This window comes from Micromys minutus (assembly GCF_963924665.1).
Source record: "Micromys minutus genome assembly, chromosome: 26".
In the NCBI taxonomy this organism is placed as follows: domain Eukaryota; kingdom Metazoa; phylum Chordata; class Mammalia; order Rodentia; family Muridae; genus Micromys; species Micromys minutus.
Window position 1 is genome coordinate 24262299 of NC_137961.1, and position 18586 is coordinate 24280884.

An 18586-nucleotide genomic window follows, 5' to 3' on the forward strand; every position below is an offset into this window, starting at 1 on the left:
CAAAAAAAGAAATCAGGAGTCACAAAAGCAAGCATTTCATTAGATTACAAGAGATGGAAGAGAATCTTGGGGGCAGAAGACAACATTACAAACATAGACAAAACAGCCAGAGAAGATGCAAAAAACAAAAAGCTCCTAACCCAAAATGTCCAGGAAATCCAAGACACAATTAGAAGACTGAACCTAAGAATAATATGAAGAGAAGAGGGAGAAGAGTATCAACTAAGGGGCAAAGTAAATATCTTCAACAAAATAATAGAAGAAAACTTCCCTACCCTCAAGAATGAGATGACCACGAGCATAAAAGAAGCCTTCACAACTCCAAATAGGTTGGACCAGAAAAGAAACACCTCCCGACACATAATAGTAAAAACATCAAGCGCCCAAAGTAAAGAAGAATACTAAAAGCAGTAAGAAAAAAAGGTCAGGTAAGGCAGACCAATCAGACTCACACCCGATTTCACAACAGAGACTATGAGAGCTAGAAGAGTCGGGACAGAAATCGTGCACTCCTTAAGAGAGCACAAGTGCCAGCCCAAGCTGCTATACCCAGCAAAACTATCAATCACCATCGATGGAGAGACGAAGATATTTCAAGACAAATCAAAATTCACACAATATCTGACCACAAACCCAGCACTACAACGAATTATAGGTGGAAAACCCAATACAATGAGGGAAAATACAGCCTAGTAAGAACAAGAAAACTCCTAAACAAGAAAACTAAAAGAAGAAAAAAACAAAGACACAACTCAACTAAAAAAGCAATAATGGCAGGAAAGAGAAACAACTATTCCTTGATATCTATTAACATAAATGGTCTCAACTCCCCAATAAAGAAACATAGACTATCAGACTGGATACATAAACAAAAATCCAGCCTTTTGCTGCATATAAGAAACTCATCTCAGAGACAAAGACAGACACTATCTCAGAGTAAAAGGGTGGGAAAAAAACTTCCAAGCAAACAGCTCCAAGAAGCAAGCTGGAGTGGCTATTCTAATATCAAATAAAGTAAATTTCCAACCCAAAGTTATCAAAAAAAAAAAATAAGGAAGGACACTTTTTACTCATTACCGGGGAAATCTGTCAGGAGGAACTCTCAATCCTTAACATATATGCTCCAAATAAAAAATCACCCACATTCATAAAAGAAACCCTACTAAAGCTCAAAAAATACATTTCACCCCACACAATAATAGTAGGAGACGGTAATACCCCACTCTCACCAATGGACAGATCAGGGAAACAGAAACTGAACAAGGACACTGCAAAACTAGCAGAGACTTTGAACCAATTAGAATTAATAGATATATACAGAACATACTATCCCACAGTAAAAGAATACACCTTCTTCTCAGCACCCCATGGCACATTCTCGAAAATTGACCACATAATTGGACACAGGACGAGCCTCCATCGATATAAGAAGATTGAAATACTCACATGCATCCTCTCAGATCACCATGGTCTGTGGCTGGTCTTTAACAACAACAAAGACAACAAAAAGCCTATGTACACATAGAAACTAAACAACGCTCTGTTAAAGGATAGCAGGGTCAAAGAAGAAATAAAGAAAGAAATTAAGGACTTTCTAGAATTCAACGAAAACGAAAGCACAACATACCCAAACCTATGAAATGCAATGAAAGCAGTACTGAGAGGAAAACTCATAGCCCTAAGTGCTTCCAAAACAAAACTGGAGAGAGCTCACATCAGCAACCTGACAGCACAGCTAAAAGCCCGAGAACAAAAGGAAGCAGATATACCCAAAAAGAGTAGATGGCAAGAAATAATGAAAATTAGGGCAGAAATAGACCAAATAGAAACAAAAAGAACCATTGAAAAAATCAACAAAAACAAGAGTTGGTTCTTTGAGAAAATCAACAAGATTGATAAACCCATAGCCAGACTAACTAGAGGGCAAAGAGAGAGTATCCAAATTAACAAAATCAGAAAGGAAAGTGGGGACATAACAACTGAAACTGAGGAAATACAAGAAATCATCAGATCCTACTACAAAAACTTATACTCCACAAAATTGGAAAATCTGGAGGAAATGGATGAATTCCTAGAAAGATACAAGGTCCCAAAGTTAAACCAAGACCAAGTAAACCATCTAAATAACCCTATAAAACCTAAAGAAATAGAGGAAGTCATCAAAAGCCTCCCAACCAAAAAAAGCCAAGGTCCAGACGGGTTCAGTGCAGAATTTTATCAGACTTTTATTGAGGATATAACACCAATACTCGCCAAACTATTCCAAAAGATAGAATCAGATGGAGTATTACCCAACTAATTTTTTGAGGCTACAATAACCCTCTTACCTAAACCACAAAAAGACCCTACAAGGAAAGAGAACTTCAGACCAATCTCACTTATGAACATTGATGCAAAAATACTCAACAAAATCCTTGCGAACCGAATCCAAGAACACATCAAAACAATCATTCATCATGACCAAGTAGCCTTCATCCCTGGGATGCAGTGATGGTTTAACATTAGGAAATCCATCAACGTAATCCACCATATAAACAAACTCAAAGAACAAAATCACATGGTCATCTCACTAGAGGCTGAGAAAGCATTCGACAAAATCCAACACCCCTTCATGTTAAAAGTCCTGGAAAGAACAGGAATCCAAGGCCCATACTTAAACATAATAAAAGCAATATACAGCAAACCAACAGCCAACATCAAACTTAATGGCGAGAAACTTGAAGCAATCCCACTAAAATCAGTGACTCGACAAGGCTAACCACTCTCCCCCTACCTATTCAACATAGTACTGGAAGTCCTGGCTGGAGCAATTATACAGCAAAAAGAGATCAAGGGGATACAAATCGGAGAGGAAGAGATAAAAACATCACTCTTTGCCGATGACATGATAGTGTACTTGAGTGACCCCAAAAATTCCACCAGAGAACTCCTACAGCTGATAAACAAGTTCAGCAAAGTGGCCGGATACAAAATTAACTCAAACAAATCAGTAGCCTTCCTGTACTCAAAGGACAAACATGTGGAGAAAGAAATTAGGGAAAACGTACCCTTCACAATCGTTACAAAAACTATGAAATACCTTGGTGTGACTCTAACTAAGCAAGTGAAGGACCTGTATGACAAGACCTTCAAATCTCTAAAGAAAGAAATTGAGGAGGATCTCAGAAAATGGAAAGATCTCCCATGCTCATGGATTGGAAAAATCAACATCTTAAAAATGGCCATCCTACCAAAAAGCAATCAACAGATTCAATGCAATCCCCATCAAAATTCCAACCCAGTTCTTCATGGAATTGGAAAGATCAATGTGAAATTTCGTATGGAATAACAAAACACCTAGAATAGCGAAATCCATCCTCAAGAACAAAAAAAAAAAAATCTGCGGGAATCACTATCCCTGACCTCAAGCTATATTACAAGGCAATTGTGCAGAAAACTGCATGGTACTGGTACAGAAATAGGCATGTGGATCAATGGAATAGAATAGAAGATCCAGAAATGAGCCCTCATGTATATGGTCACCTGATTTTTGACAAAGAAGCAGTAAACATTCAATGGAAAAAGGACAGCCTATTCAACAAATGGTGCTGGTCCAACTGGCACTCCACATGCAAAAGAATGAAAATAGACCCGTTCTTATCTCCTTGTACAAAGCTCAAGTGTAAGTAAATCAAAGATCTCCACATTAAACCAGATACACTGAAACTATTAGATGAGAAAGTATGGAAAACCTTAGAACACATAGGTACAGGAGAAAATTTCCTGAACAAAACACCAATGGCTCAAGCTCTAAGGTCAAAGATTAACAAATGGGACTTAATGAGATTGCAAAGTTTCTGTAAGGCTAAAGACATCATCAAGAAAACAAAATGGCAGCCAACAGAATGGGAAAAGATCTTTACCAACACCACATCAGATAGAGGCCTAATATCCAAGGTGTACAAGGAACTCAAAAAGCTAGACACCAGAGAATCAAATAACCCTATTAAAAAATGGGGTACAGAGCTAAACAAAACGTTTTCAATTGAGGAACACTGAATGGCCGAGAAACACCTGAGGAAGTGCTCAACAACCTTAGCCATCAGGAAAATGCAAATCAAAACAACCCTGAGATACCACCTCACACCACTCAGATTGGCCAAGATCCAAAACTCAGATGACAGCAGATGCTGGCGAGGCTGCGGAGAAAGAGGAACACTCCTCCACTGTTGGTGGGGTTGCAAGCTAATACAACTACTCTGGATATCTGTCTGGCGATACCTCAGAAAATTGGATATAGTACTACCTGAAGATCCAGCTATTCCAGTTCTGGGCATATACCCCAGAGACACTTTAATACACAACAAAGATATATGCACCACAATGTTCATAGCGGCTCTATTTATAATAGCCAGAAGCTTGAAGGAACCCAGATGTTCTTCAGAAGATGAATGGATACAAAAATTGTGGTACATATACACAATGGAATACTATTCAGCCACCAGAAACAATGACTTAACCAAATTCTTAAGAAAATGGCTGCATCTAGAGAAGATCATCCTGAGTGAGATAACCCAGTCACAAAAGAACAGACATAATATGCAGTCACTGATAGTGGGATGCTAACCCCAGAGGCTTGCACTCCCCCAGAAACAACTCACAGACTGTATGAAGTCCAAGAAATAAAGAAAACAAAAAAATATACATATATTCACAAAACAAGAAGACTTTGACTATTTCCATGTTGCGTTTTGTTTTGCATGTACTTTACGCTTATTGTAACTATTAGGTTTTCAATGCATACTGTCAAGCCCTTGAAAAAAATCAAGTACTGACTAAAAAAATATGTTCACATGGTTTTATGTAAAAATTATTTTAATGTCTGAAAAAACAGTACTGACAAAAATGTATAATTTTAAGCAAAAAATATTTAAAATCTGTACATTTATCTTTGTTTTGTAAAATAAAGTCGTTTAAAAAAATTATTTCAATGTCTGAAAAAACAGTACTGACAAAAACGTATAATTTTAAGCAAAATATGTTTGGAATCTGTACATTTATCTTTGTTTTGTAAAATAAAGTCGTTAAAAAAAAGGCAATATCAATCCTAGTAAATAAAAGGTTCAAATACTGCAAAAAAAAAAAAAAAAAAAAAAAGTACTACATAAAATCTTTCAAATGATGAGAAAGAAATTTGAGAAACATTGACATTAGTGTTATGGTTGTCTTAGACTTTTTTTAATTGAACAATTTTACTTTAAAAGAACCAGGATGGATGTACAGATTTTAAACATTTTTGCATAAAAGTATACGAATACATTTTTGTCAGTGCTTCTTTTATTTTAAGGGTTTGATGGTGTGTATTGAGATCTGACTAGTTGCAAAGGGCGTAAAGTACATGTAAAACAAGATGTAACCTGGAATTAAAGTTTTCTTGGTGTGTAAAGAAAAAAAAATTTACACAATATCTGACCACAAACCCAGCAATACAATGAATTATAGGTGGAAAACCCAATACAATGAGGGGAAATGCAGCCTCGTAAAAACAAGAAAGCTCCTGAACAAGAAAACTAAAAGAAGTAAAAGACACAGACACAATTCAACACACAAAAGCAATACTGGCAGGAAACAGAAACAACTATTCTTTGATACCTATTAACATAAATGGACTCAACTCCCCAATAAAGAGACATAGGCTATCTGGCTGGATACATAAACAAAATCCAGCCTTTTACTGCATACAGGAAACTCACCTCAGAGACAAAGACAGACACTCTCTCAGAGTAAATGGGTGGGAAAAAAACTTCCAATCAAACAGCCCCAAGAAGCAAGCTGGAGTGGCTATTATAATATCAAATAAAGTAAATTTCCAACCCAAAGTTATCAAAAAAGATAAGGAAGGACACTTTTTATTCATTACCGGGGAAATCTGTAAGGAGGAACTCTCAATTCTTAACATATATGCTCCAAATAAAAAAAGCACCCACATTCATAAAAGAAACCCTACTAAAGCTCAAAAGATGCATTTCACACCAAATAATGATAGTGGGAGACTGTAATACCCCACTCTCACCAATGGACAGATCATGGAAACAGAAACTGAACAAGGACACTGCAAAACTAGCAGAGACCTTGAACCAACTAGAATTAATAGATATATACAGAACATATCATCCTAAAGTAAAAGAAAATACCTTCTTCTCAGCACCCCATGGCACATTCTCGAAAATTGACCACTTAATTGGACACAGAACAAACCTCCATCGATATAAGAAGATTGAAATACTCACATGCATCCTCTCAGATCACCATGGTCTGTGGCTGGTCTTTAACAACAACAAAGACAACAAAAAGCCTATGTACACATAGAAACTAAACAACGCTCTGTTAAAGGATAGCAGGGTCAAAGAAGAAATAAAGAAAGAAATTAAGGACTTTCTAGAATTCAACGAAAACGAAAGCACAACATACCCAAACCTATGGGATGCAATGAAAGGAGTACTGAGAGGAAAACTCATAGCCCTAAGTGCTTCCAAAAAGAAACTGGAGAGAGCTCACATCAGCAACCTGACAGCACAGCTAAAAGCCCTAGAACAAAAGGAAGCAGATATAACCAAAAAGAGTAGACGGCAAGAAATAATCAAAATTAGGGCAGAAATAGACCAAATAGAAACAAAAAGAACCATTGAAAAAATTAAAAAAACCAAGAGTTGGTTCTTTGAGAAAATCAATAAGATTGATAAACCCCTAGCCAGACTAACTAAAGGGCAAAAGAGAGTATACAAATTTAAAAAATCAGAAAGGAAAGTGGAGACATAACAACTGAAACTGAGGAAATTCAAGAAATCATCAGATCCTACTACAAAAAATTATACTCCACAAAATTGGAAAATCTGGAGGAAATGGACAAATTCCTAGACAGATACAAGATCCCAAAGATAAACCAGGACCAAATAAACCATCTAAATAACGCTATAACACCTAAAGAAATAGAAGAAGTCAACCAAAAAAAGCCCAGGTCCAGACGGGTTCAGTGCAGAATTTTATCAGACTTTTATTGAGGATATAACACCAATACTCGCCAAACTATTCCAAAAGATAGAATCAGATGGAATACTACCCAACTCATTTTTTGAGGCTAAAATAACCCTCTTACCTAAACTACACAAAGACCCTACAAGGAAAGAGAACTTCAGACCAATCTCACTTATGAACATTAATGCAAAAATACTCAACAAAATCCTTGCAAACCGAATCCAAGAACACATCAAAACGATCATTCATCATGACCAAGTAGGCTTCATCCCTGGGATACAGGGATGATTTAATATAAGGAAATCCATCAATGTAATCCACCATATAAACAAACTCAAAGAACGAAATCACATGATCATCTCACTAGATGCTGAGAAATCATTTGACAAAATTCAACACCCATTCGTGTTAAAAGTCTTAGAAAGAACAGGAATCCAAGGTCTATTCTTAAACATAATAAAAGCAATATACAGCAAACCAACAGCCAACATCAAACTTAACGGTGGGAAACTTGAAGCAATCCCACTAAAATCAGGGACTCGACAAGGCTGACCACTCTCCCCCTACCTATTCAACATAGTACTGGAAGTCCTGGCTGGAGCAATTAGACAACAAAAGGAGATCAAGGGAATAAAAATCGGAAAGGAAGAGATTAAAACATCACTCTTTGCCGATGACATGATAGTGTACTTAAGTGACCCCAAATCTCCACCACAGAACTCCTACAGCTAATAAACAAGTTCAGCAAAGTGGCTGGATACAAAATCAACTCAAAAAAATCAGTAGCCTTCCTATACTCAAAGGACAAACATGTGGAAAAAGAAATTAGGGAAAAGGTACCCTTCACAATCGTCACAAAAACTATGAAATACCTTGATGTAACTCTAACTAAGCAAGTGAAGGGCCTGTATGACAAGAACTTCAAACCACTAAAGAAGGAAATTGAGGAGGATCTCAGAAAATGGAAAGATCTCCCATGCTCATGGATTGGAAAGATCAACATTTTAAAAATGGCCATCCTACCAAAAGCAATCTACAGATTCAACGCAATCCCCATCAAAATTCCAACACAGTTCTTCATGGAATTGGAAAGATCAATGTGCTATTTCATCTGGAACAACAAAAGACCTCAAATAGCGAAATCCATCCTCAACAACAAAAAACATCTGTGAGAATCACTATCCCTGACCTCAAGCTATATTACAAGGCAATTGTGCTGAAAACTGCATGGTACTGTTACAGAAACAGGCATGTGGATCAATGGAATAGAATAGAAGATCCAGAAATGAGGCCTCACATATATGGTCACCTTATTTTTGACAAAGGACTTCCAAACATTCAATGGAAAAAGGACAGCCTATTCAACAAATAGTGCTGGTCCAACTGGCACTCAGCATGCAAAAGTATGAAATTAGACCCTTTCTTATCTCCTTGTACAAAGCTCAAGTGTAAGTGGATCAAAGATCTCCACATTAATCCACATACACTGAAACTATTAGATGAGAACGTAGGGAAAACCTTAGAACACATAGGCACAGGAGAAAATTTTCTGGAAAAAACACCAATGGCTCAAGCTCTAAGGTCAAAGATTAACAAATGGGACTTAAGGAGACTGAAAAGTTTCTGTAAGGCTAAGGACATTGTCAAGAAAACAAAACGGCAGCCAACAGAATGGGAAAAGATCTTTACCAACTCCACATCAGATAGTGGCCTAATATCTAAGGTATACAAAAAACTCAAAAGGCTAGACACCAGAGAATCAAATAACCCTATTAAAAAATGGGGTACAGAGCTAAACAAAACATTCTCACTTGAGGAATATTGAATGGCTGAGAAATATCTGAGGAAGTGCTCGACACCTTTAGCCATCAGGGAAATGCAAATCAAAACAACCCTGAGATTCCACCTCACACTAGTCAGATTGGCCAAGATCCAAAACTCAGATGACAACAGATGCTGGCGAGGTTGCAGAGAAAGAGGAACCCTTCTCCACTGTTGGTGAGGTTGCAAACTAATACTACCACTCTGGAAATCAGTCTGGCAATACCTCAGAAAATTGGACATAATACTACCTGAAGACCCAGCTATTCCACTTCTGGGCATATACCCCAGAGACACCTTAGTACACAACAAAGATATATGCACCACAATGTTCATAGCAGCTCTATTTATAATAGCCAGAAGCTGGAAAGAACCCAGATGTCCTTCAGAAGATGAATGTATACAAAAATTGTGGTACATATACACAATGGAATACTACTCAGCCACCAGATACAATTACTTTACCAAATTCTTAAGAAAATGGCTGCATCTAGAGAATATCATTCTGAGTGAGATAACCCAGTCACAAAAGAACAGACATAATATGCAGTCACTGTTAATGGGATGCTAACCCCAGAGGCTCGCACTGCCCCAGCAACAACTCACAGACTGTATGAAGTCCAAGAAATAAAGAAAACAAAACAAAACAAAACAAAAAAACTCTATACAACAAGAAAACTTTGACTATTTCCATGTTACATTTTTGTTTTACATGTACTTTATGCTCATTGTAACTATTAAGTTTTCAATGCATACTATCAAACCTTTAAAAAAAATCAAGTACTGACTAAAAAATATATTCATACAGTTTTATGTAAAAATTATTTTAAAATCTGAAAAAAAGTACTGACAAAAATGTATTGTATAATTTTATGCAAACAATGCTTCAAATCTGTACATTTATCTTTGTTTTGTAAAATAAAGTTTTTAATAAATAAATAAATAAATAAATAAGGCTGCTATGAAAAAAAAATCTTGAATCTTTTGTGTTCAAATGTTTTATGGACATTGTACAGCTGTACACATGTTCCTTGAGTTTGATGATCTCAAGGTCACCATGAGACTCTCTGTGTGCCTGCATAATAACCTCATTAATATTTCCATCTTCGTCCTACTATGAAACCTTGTGCTAGAGTATACTCTGAACATTTAACAGAAGCTAGTTTTTCTAGGAGAAACTAATACTATTCATGTTTATATTTTTTTCAGTCAAAAGCCAAACTCATCTCTGTTTAAATGACAAGCTGGTATTAGAACAAATCCTGAGACAAAAGTTATACAATACAATGCTCAGAGGAAGCAAGAGGAAAGATGAGTATAGCAGACTAATGAATACATTTGTTGTGATCCAGTGTGCTGAGACCCATAGAGAAGTGCAAAGGCCTGTGTGCAGATAAAAAAGCACATCAATTTTTGTAAATATTGCTCAGTGTATGCTTTCCTTTTGTGAACAGTGATCCATGTTGCTTGATACACACTACACACAGATATATTTCCTTCATGAATATAGTGCTTCCCATAAAACTATTTCAGTTTACCTTAAAATGAGAATCAAATTTCTGAATTCTCTTATTATAAAATAATGAACTTCAGTCAATGTATTACAAACATATTCATACATAGTAGGATGGGGTATGTAGGTCAAAAAAGAGTGTTTTGTGTGGTATTCCACAATTCTCTGCATATATGTTGAACTGTGTAGCCTAAATTTGGGCAAAGGTTTGGAATATAGTTTAAAGGATAAACCTATAAGAGAGCAAATGAGTCATAGGCTAATTTTTAAAGTTAGTAACAAGGTAAATTATAAATGAATGACTATCATTGATGAAAGAACCATGGGAAGGAGAAATGTCATTTCTACAATTCTATAAAGCTGCAGATAAACACTTGGCAAGATTCTGGAATAAAAAGTGAAACTCTGAGTGTTCTATCTGTTGATAGAAACCTACTATAACACTCCTTCAGAACCTCCTTTACGTAGAAACTGTGTCTTTAGAATACATGTCTAGTATTTAAGTAATATTTGAGGTTAATCTAAAAATCATAATTAGAAGTGACCCAGATAACTATCTGGATAAAATATTGCTTCTTCCTACCCTCTACCCAAAGAGAGAGAGCACACAAGCAAAGACTGTAAACAGCTCTTAACTGTAGAACTGTTGTGGACATAAATGGGGGGCTGATCTGGCCCCTTACAACTGAAAAGCTAACAACTTGCAACTCCACTAAATTGAAAATAATAAAAAAGATGGGAATTTGTGGTTTGGAATTAGCTCATTTTCAATGAACTAGGGAATGCAATTCATCTCAATTTTTAAACATGCTTTTGTTCTTGGAAAGGCAAATAATTCTTAAAATTCTCTTTCTTCTAAGCTATTATGATGTCTTATTGTTGCCAGATAATGGTATATAGTGATGGTGGGAAGTGTGTGCTTCAGGCCACTTCAGGGAGGGAAGCAGTATCCAACTCCAGCCGACACTCCCTGGGAACCCATAGGCCATTCCTACCAAGGACGCAGATAGGCTAGCTACAAATGTTCACCTCATCCTCCATTCCTACAAGTCCATTCTCAGTATCATCTCAAGTTCTGCAGCAGAACACCTGTTGCAGATCCCATCAACCTTGTGCCAAGCAAGATTCAGTAGAGCACATGGATTTTCCCCTCTAAAATTTTTTCTTCTGGCTCATTGCTTTGTCCTGGCTTCAAATGTCAGCAGCTACTCCCTAGGAATGCACAAGTCACTCTGACCAGGAAAGTCAGTAGGCAAACTTCAGATCTTCACCTTTCCATCTATTCATTCAAGTCAAATCCTCCAGTCTTAAGTCCACCTCTTTAGCAAACCTTCAGCCTTTCCTCTCACTCCATCCCCATTCCCAGGGGATGCTCAGAGAATGTCTGCTTTCCTTCACCTTGTGAAACCCCTCTACCAAGTCTGCCACCTCTAGCCCATCCCCCATTCCTATAGCTCAGATCCCAGTACCCAAAAATACATTTCACATGGAACCCCTAATGCCCACACCTATCAAGGCCACAGATTTTCCTACAAGGAATACACAGCTACCACACTCCCCTAAGAACCAGCAAAAGAAAAAAAGGAAGGAAGGAAGAAAGGAAGAAAGAAAGAAAGAAAGAAAGAAAGAAAGAAAGAAAGAAAGAAAGAAAGAAAGAAAGAAAGAAGCAAAATAATAAACATCCAGCCAACACAGATATTAGCACCTAGAATTATAATCTTCCCAATCTCTGATGCCTAGATGTCAGTGTTAAAAACACAATAACATCCTTGCAAACCTACCACAGAAGGCCATGAATATGCCAACATTTGAAGAACAAGAAAAAGACCTTAATATCTATGCCTCAAATGCAACCACATTTGTAAAAGAAACACTACTACAGCTTAAATCACATATTGACACTCACATACTAAAAATGGGAGACTTCAGTAAACCATTATGGCCAATAGACAGGTCATCCAAACAAAAACTAAACAGAGATCTGATAACTGATGTTATAAACCAAAATGACCTCACAGATACCTACAGAACTTTTCACCCAAGCACAAAAGAATACACCTTCTTTTAGTACCCTATGGAACTTTCTCCAAGATTGACCACATGCTCAGATAAAAAGCAAATCTGAGCAATGGGGAAAAAAAGAAAGAAACAACAACCTGTATCCAAATTCACTACCACATATTAATGCTGGATATCAACAGCAGAAAGCTTACAAACTCATAAAAATAATGGGTCAACACCAAAATTCGGAAGTAGTCAAACACTTTCTGGAGTTAATGAAAATGAATATAAAACATATACAAACTTACAAAAAGCAAACAAGGCTGTCCTAGTAGGGAAGTATATAGCACTAAGTGCACACATAAGAGATATACCAGCAGCTTAACAGCCCATCTGAAAACTTCAGAACAAGAAGAAAAACAAATTCACACCTGAAAAAAGGAGTCGGCAGAAAGTAATCAAACTCAAGGCACAAATGAATAAAATGAAAATGAAGAGAAAATACAAAGGATCAATGAATCAATGAGTTGGTTCTGTGAGAAAAATCAACAAGATCAACAAACCTTTGAAGTAAAAATGTTTTGGATATGTCATGTGATGTAGACTCACATGACGTTTGGCTGAGGCAAGACTCATGGGAGGGCACATGGTGATTTGAGAAATTATAAATAATACTCAACAAATAGTGATGGAGCACTTGCACAGCTAGCTTTACAGTGCTTTGTTGGTTTCACATCTTTGTCTTTTTGACCTTTCCTTTTCTGAGAGAGTCACGAGAACTTTTCCTGGCAAACTGCCTGGTCCTAGGCACTCCCACTGACTCATGCCAATTCAGCAGGAACCTGGCTGTCTGTGATGGATCAAGACACCAGTATGGATTCCTGTTTGTTATCATGACATTCTTAAACTAAGCTGCTGATATCCTGACAATCAAAGATTCAAATTGCCTCAAAAAGCTGCTTCTAAATGGGTCCACATCCCTTTGTCCTATTTACCATCTTTTCTCTCTTATCTTTAGATGTTTGTCTAGAAAGGGGATAGGTCTCAGGTCAAAGCATTTGAGAATCCTTATTCAAAGTAGTGGAGTTTTTTTGTTTAAATCTAAGCTACAACCCTTTATACAAACTAAGTAAAAGACAGAGAGAGAGAGAGAGAGAGAGAGAGAGAGAGAGAGAGAGAGAGAGAGAGAGAGATTACATTGACAGAAAGTTATTTCTTATGACAATGAGCTCAAGGCTACTTCCCACTTTCTATTTTATGAGGTTGAGTGTATTTGTTGACATCTTTGATCATCTGGATCTGCGGTTTGTGCAGGGTGATCAGTATGGCTCTATTTGGATTCTTCTAAATGCAGCCATTCAATTTGACCAAAACCATTTACTGAAGATGCTTCCTTGAATCTATAATCTATGACTTTTATTACTGGATAATTGTCAGAGGCCTTTTCTGCATTTAATGAGATGATCTTGTGCTTCCTTTCCTTTCAGTTTATTTATATGGTGCACTACACTTGCTGATTTTTATATTTTGAGTCATTCCTGCTTCTCTGGGCTTTAATCTACATGTGGAAAAAGACATTAGGGAAAAGGTACCTTTCACAATAGTCACAAACAATATGAAATAACTTGGTGTGACTCTAACTAAGCAAGTGAAGAATCTGTATGACAAGAACTTCAAATCTCTAAAGAAGGAAATCGAGGAAGATCTCAGAAAATGGAAAGATCTCCCATGCTCATGGATTGGAAGGATCAACATTGTAAAAATGGCCATATTACCAAAAGCTTTCTACAGATTCAATGCAATCCCCATAAAAATTCCAAACCCATTCTTCATAGAGTTGGAAAAAGCAATGTGCAATTTCATCTGGAATAATAAAACACCTAGAATAGTGAAATCCATCCTCAACAACAAGAAAAGATCTGCGGGAATCAATAACCCTGACCTCAAGCTATATTACAAAGCAATTGTGCTTTAAAAACTGCATGGTACTGGTACAGAGATAGGCACGTGAATCAATGGTATAGAATAGAAGATCCAGAAATGAGCCCTCACATATATATATATATATATGTGGTTACTTGATTTTTGACAAAGGAGCTGTAAACATTCAATGGAAAAGTGACAGCCTATTCAACAAATGGTGTTGGTCCAACTGGCACTCAGCATGCAGAAGAATGAAAATAGACCCTTTCTTATCTCCTTGTAGAAAGCTCAAGTGCAAGTGGATCAAAGATCTCCACATTTAACCAGGTACACTGAAATTATTAAAGAGAAAGTAGAATAAAACCTTAAAACACATAGGCACAGGAGAAAATTTCCTAAACAGAACACCAATGGCTCGAGCTCTAAGGTCAAATATTGACAAATGGGACTTAATGACATTCCAAAGGTTTTGTAAGGTTAAGGACACTGTCAAGAAAACAAAACTGCAACCAACAGATTGGGAAAAGATCTTTACCAACCCCACATCAGATAGAGGCCTACAATCCAAGGTATACAAAGAACTCAAGAAGCTAGACACCAGAGAATCAAACAATTAAAAAATGGGGTACAGAGCTAAGAAAAAAGTTCTCAATTGGGGAATATCAAATGGCTGAGAAGCATCTAAGGGTGTGCTTGACATTCTTAGTCATCAGGGAAATGCAAATCAAAACAACCCTGAGATTCCACCTCACACCAGTCAGAATGGCTAAGATCAAAAATTCAGATGACAGCAGATGCTGGAGAGGATATGAAGAAAGAGAAACACTTCTCCACTGTTGGTGGGGTTGTAAGCTGGTACAACCACTCTAGACATCAGTCCGGCGATTCCTCAGAAAATTGGACATAGTACTACCTGAAGACCCAGTTCTTCCATTCTGGACATTTACCCCAGAGAAGCTCTGACATACAACAAAGACATATGCACCACAATGTTCATAGCAGACCTATTTATAATAGCCAGAAGCTGGAAAGAACCCAGATGTTCTTCAGTAGATGAATGGATACAAAAATTGTGGTATATTTACACAATGGAGTACTACTCGGCTATCAGAAAAAATGACTTAACAAAATTCTTAAGAAAATGGATGTATCTAGAGAATATCATCCTGAGTGAGATAACCCAGTCACAAAAGAACAGACATAACATGCAGTCACTGATAATTGGATACTAACCCCAGAAAGCTCTGAACACCCCATAAAAAACTCACAGACTATATGAAGTTCAAGAAAAAAAGAAAAAAAAGAAAAAAAGAAAATTAAAAACCATTATGCTTAATCTTTATACACCAAGAAAACTTTGACTAATTCCAGGTTACATCTTGTTTTACATGTACTTTATGCTCATTGTAACTAGTAAGATTTTAATGCACACTATCAAAACTCTAAAAAAACCAAGTACTGACAAAAATGTATTCATATACTTTTAAGCAAAACTGCTTAAAATCTATACATTTATCTTTGTTTTTTAAAATAAAGTTGTTCAATTTAAAAAAAAAAAGAAAAAAAATTTCCTTTGAAGAATGCCAACTAAAATGCAGAGGGGTAGTGGAAGATAAAATATGGTGAATAGCCACCACAGAACTTCATAGATCCTCATAGTGATTCTGGCAAGGACGATGAGGGCATGGTAAAATGAGTAAAGGAAAAGATTGCTGGGAACAGAGTTCCCTCACAGTGTCGGTCCATGGGCTGCTTCAGCACAAGGGAAGAGGTAGCTGGACAATGGAGAATCCCTGAAGACAGTGAAGAGAAGAGGAAGAAAATTCACTTGAACATCGCTGGCTACAATGCTTACCCTGACTCACACTGGGAGAAAACAAGGAAACAAATCCAGGGATGAATGCTTGTACTCTTCAGCACCAGTGATCAGACACGTTTGATGGAGATGAAGGAAAGATGACATCTAAATGCAGTGTGTGATTTCTGACTGCATTCTAGATGTCGGCAACAGCTGCAACGGCACAAGTCAGCCATTTAGGGGACTTCCAAGTCAGACTACAAACTAATTAGATCATATCAGTGCTAACTTTCTTGAGTGTGACGATTGTGTACATGTAAGAGAATGTCCTCGTCTGTATATTAAAAATTGTGTTTAGAAGGTAAAAAAAAAAGAAAGAAAAAAGAAATAACTTTCTGAACAGAACACGGTTAGCGTAGGCACTAAAATTAACTATTAATAAACGGAACCTATTGAAACTGAGAGGCTTCTTTACTGGCAAAGGATACCAACTACATTTCTAATACAGGGCAAATAATACAATATATCAAGAAGCTACATATCCAATAAACAAATGAATAAATAATAAATAAATAAATAAATAAATAACTCATATAAAAAATGCAATACAATGGGGCTGAAGAGAAGGCTTAGTGGTTAAGAGCACAAGCTGTTCTTCCAGAGAATCCAGGACCAATTCCCAGTACCCACATGGCAGCTCATAACTGTCTGGAACTCCAATTCCAGGGGATCTGGCACCCTTATACCAATGCACATAAAAGAACAGAGATCCCCGAGGTGAAGACTGAACTTTCTCCTCGGCCCAGGGCAGTGGGGCAGGAGTTTTCACAAGAAGAGAAGTTTCAGCAGAAAAAAAACCGAAGGGGGAAAAGGGGGCAGATCAGGAAATTGGCTCTGCTGTATCTGTTCCTCAAAGTCAAGATCCAATCAGAGAACTCCAAGTTCCTGGTGATCGGTTGGGAGGCAGTGCTGGGGAGAAACTGGCAGCTAGCCGGAGATGGTCAGAACTTCATGCAGGAAAAGAGAGAGCCAGTCAGGAGGCAGAGCGGGCCCTGAAACAGGCAAGAAAGGGGGAACAAGGAGGGGGCCTTCCTCCGCCCTGCCCCAGCAAAGCTGGAAAAGTCACCTCAGGAGTGAAGCATGTCCCTGAGCACACCCAGGTTGATGGCCCCACGCTTCTGAGGAGGCTCCTAAGAGAGCCAGATCGACAATAGGTTTCTACACCAAAGGATTACAGATCCAAAACTCAGTCTCTCCTCCCACCTACCCCAGTAGTGCAGACAAAGCTCCTTGACCCGGTACATGAGCATCCTGTCCTCTATAATCCACCCAGCCATGGTGCAGTACTTCCAGGGCCTCATCAGTGACCCCAATGCCCGGTGCAGGTGATTCAGGATTATACAACCTCCCAGTGAGGAACTCTCCGGGGATCGTGTAAATAAACTACATCAGCTTTCTCACCCAGTGCTGCCCCGTGTCAGCAAGTATGTGCGACACCATCAGGTTCCCGAACAAGGAAGTCACTGGCATGAGTAGCTCCAAGTGGGAAGAGGAGACCAAGTCAGAATTTAGAGAAGTCATCGTTCAGTATGTGCAAGAGAAGACTGTGCTTGCATCTCAGGCAATTTCACAAATTGCTTCTAAGAAGATGAGGACATGATCCAGTTATATGGATGTTTATCGATCGTGTCGAGAATTCTCCAGGAGGCCTGGATCAAGGCCAGGCAGTTTCAGGAAGTGGTGGCCAGCCAGCTCCGTCTAGGGTGAAGGCACATGCTCCACTCTCTTGTCCCTGCTGGGGTCCCTGCCTCATATCTGCTGATTCCTGCGGCCTCCTATGTGCTCCCAAAGGTTTCTAACGTGCTATTGGGAGCTTGTGCACACGTGACCAATGGATCTGCGATGTCCTGGTAGGGACAGGACTGTTGGCCCTGGTGGCTCGAGTTCATAATCTTCCAGTAGTAGTCTGCTGTGAAACATACAAGTTCTGTGAACGCGTGCAGACTGATACCTTTGTCTCCAATGAGCTAGATGTCCCCGATGATCTCCAGTGTAAGTGGGAAGGTCAGGTGGCCCTGCTAACTGGAAGAACCACCCATTACTCTGGTTGCTGAATCTGGATCTGGTGATCACAGAGTTGGGCGTGATCTCTTGCAGTTCTGTGCCTGTTGCCCTTCAACTCAAGAGCAGTGACCAGTGAAAGGGAAAAGGGGTCAATTAAAAAACCTCACTCCCTACTGCATTTAAAAAGAAAAAAAAAGAAAATGCAAGTCAAAACTACTTTGAGATTTCATCTTATACTGGTCAAAATTACTAAGAACAAAAAAAAAAAAAAAAAAAAAAAAAAAAAAAAAAAAACAGGTGAGGACTTAAAACGCACATTGATCCTCACACAAAAATAGTGGGTGGTTTCAACACCCTACGCAACAATAGACAGATTATGGAAACAGAAACTAAACAGAGAACCTAACATAAGTAATGAACCAAATGATATATACAGAACATTTCACTCTAAT

General features: G+C 37.9%; 1 pseudogene across 1 annotated transcript; it reads left to right on the top strand.

Annotated features, from left to right (window-relative positions):
- Positions 1–17372: 17372 nt before the first annotated feature.
- On the top strand, positions 17373–18270 carry LOC308437456 (translation initiation factor eIF2B subunit delta-like; annotated as a pseudogene). The gene has a single exon. The product of its transcript is annotated as a translation initiation factor eIF2B subunit delta-like (transcript).
- Positions 18271–18586: the final 316 nt, after the last annotated feature.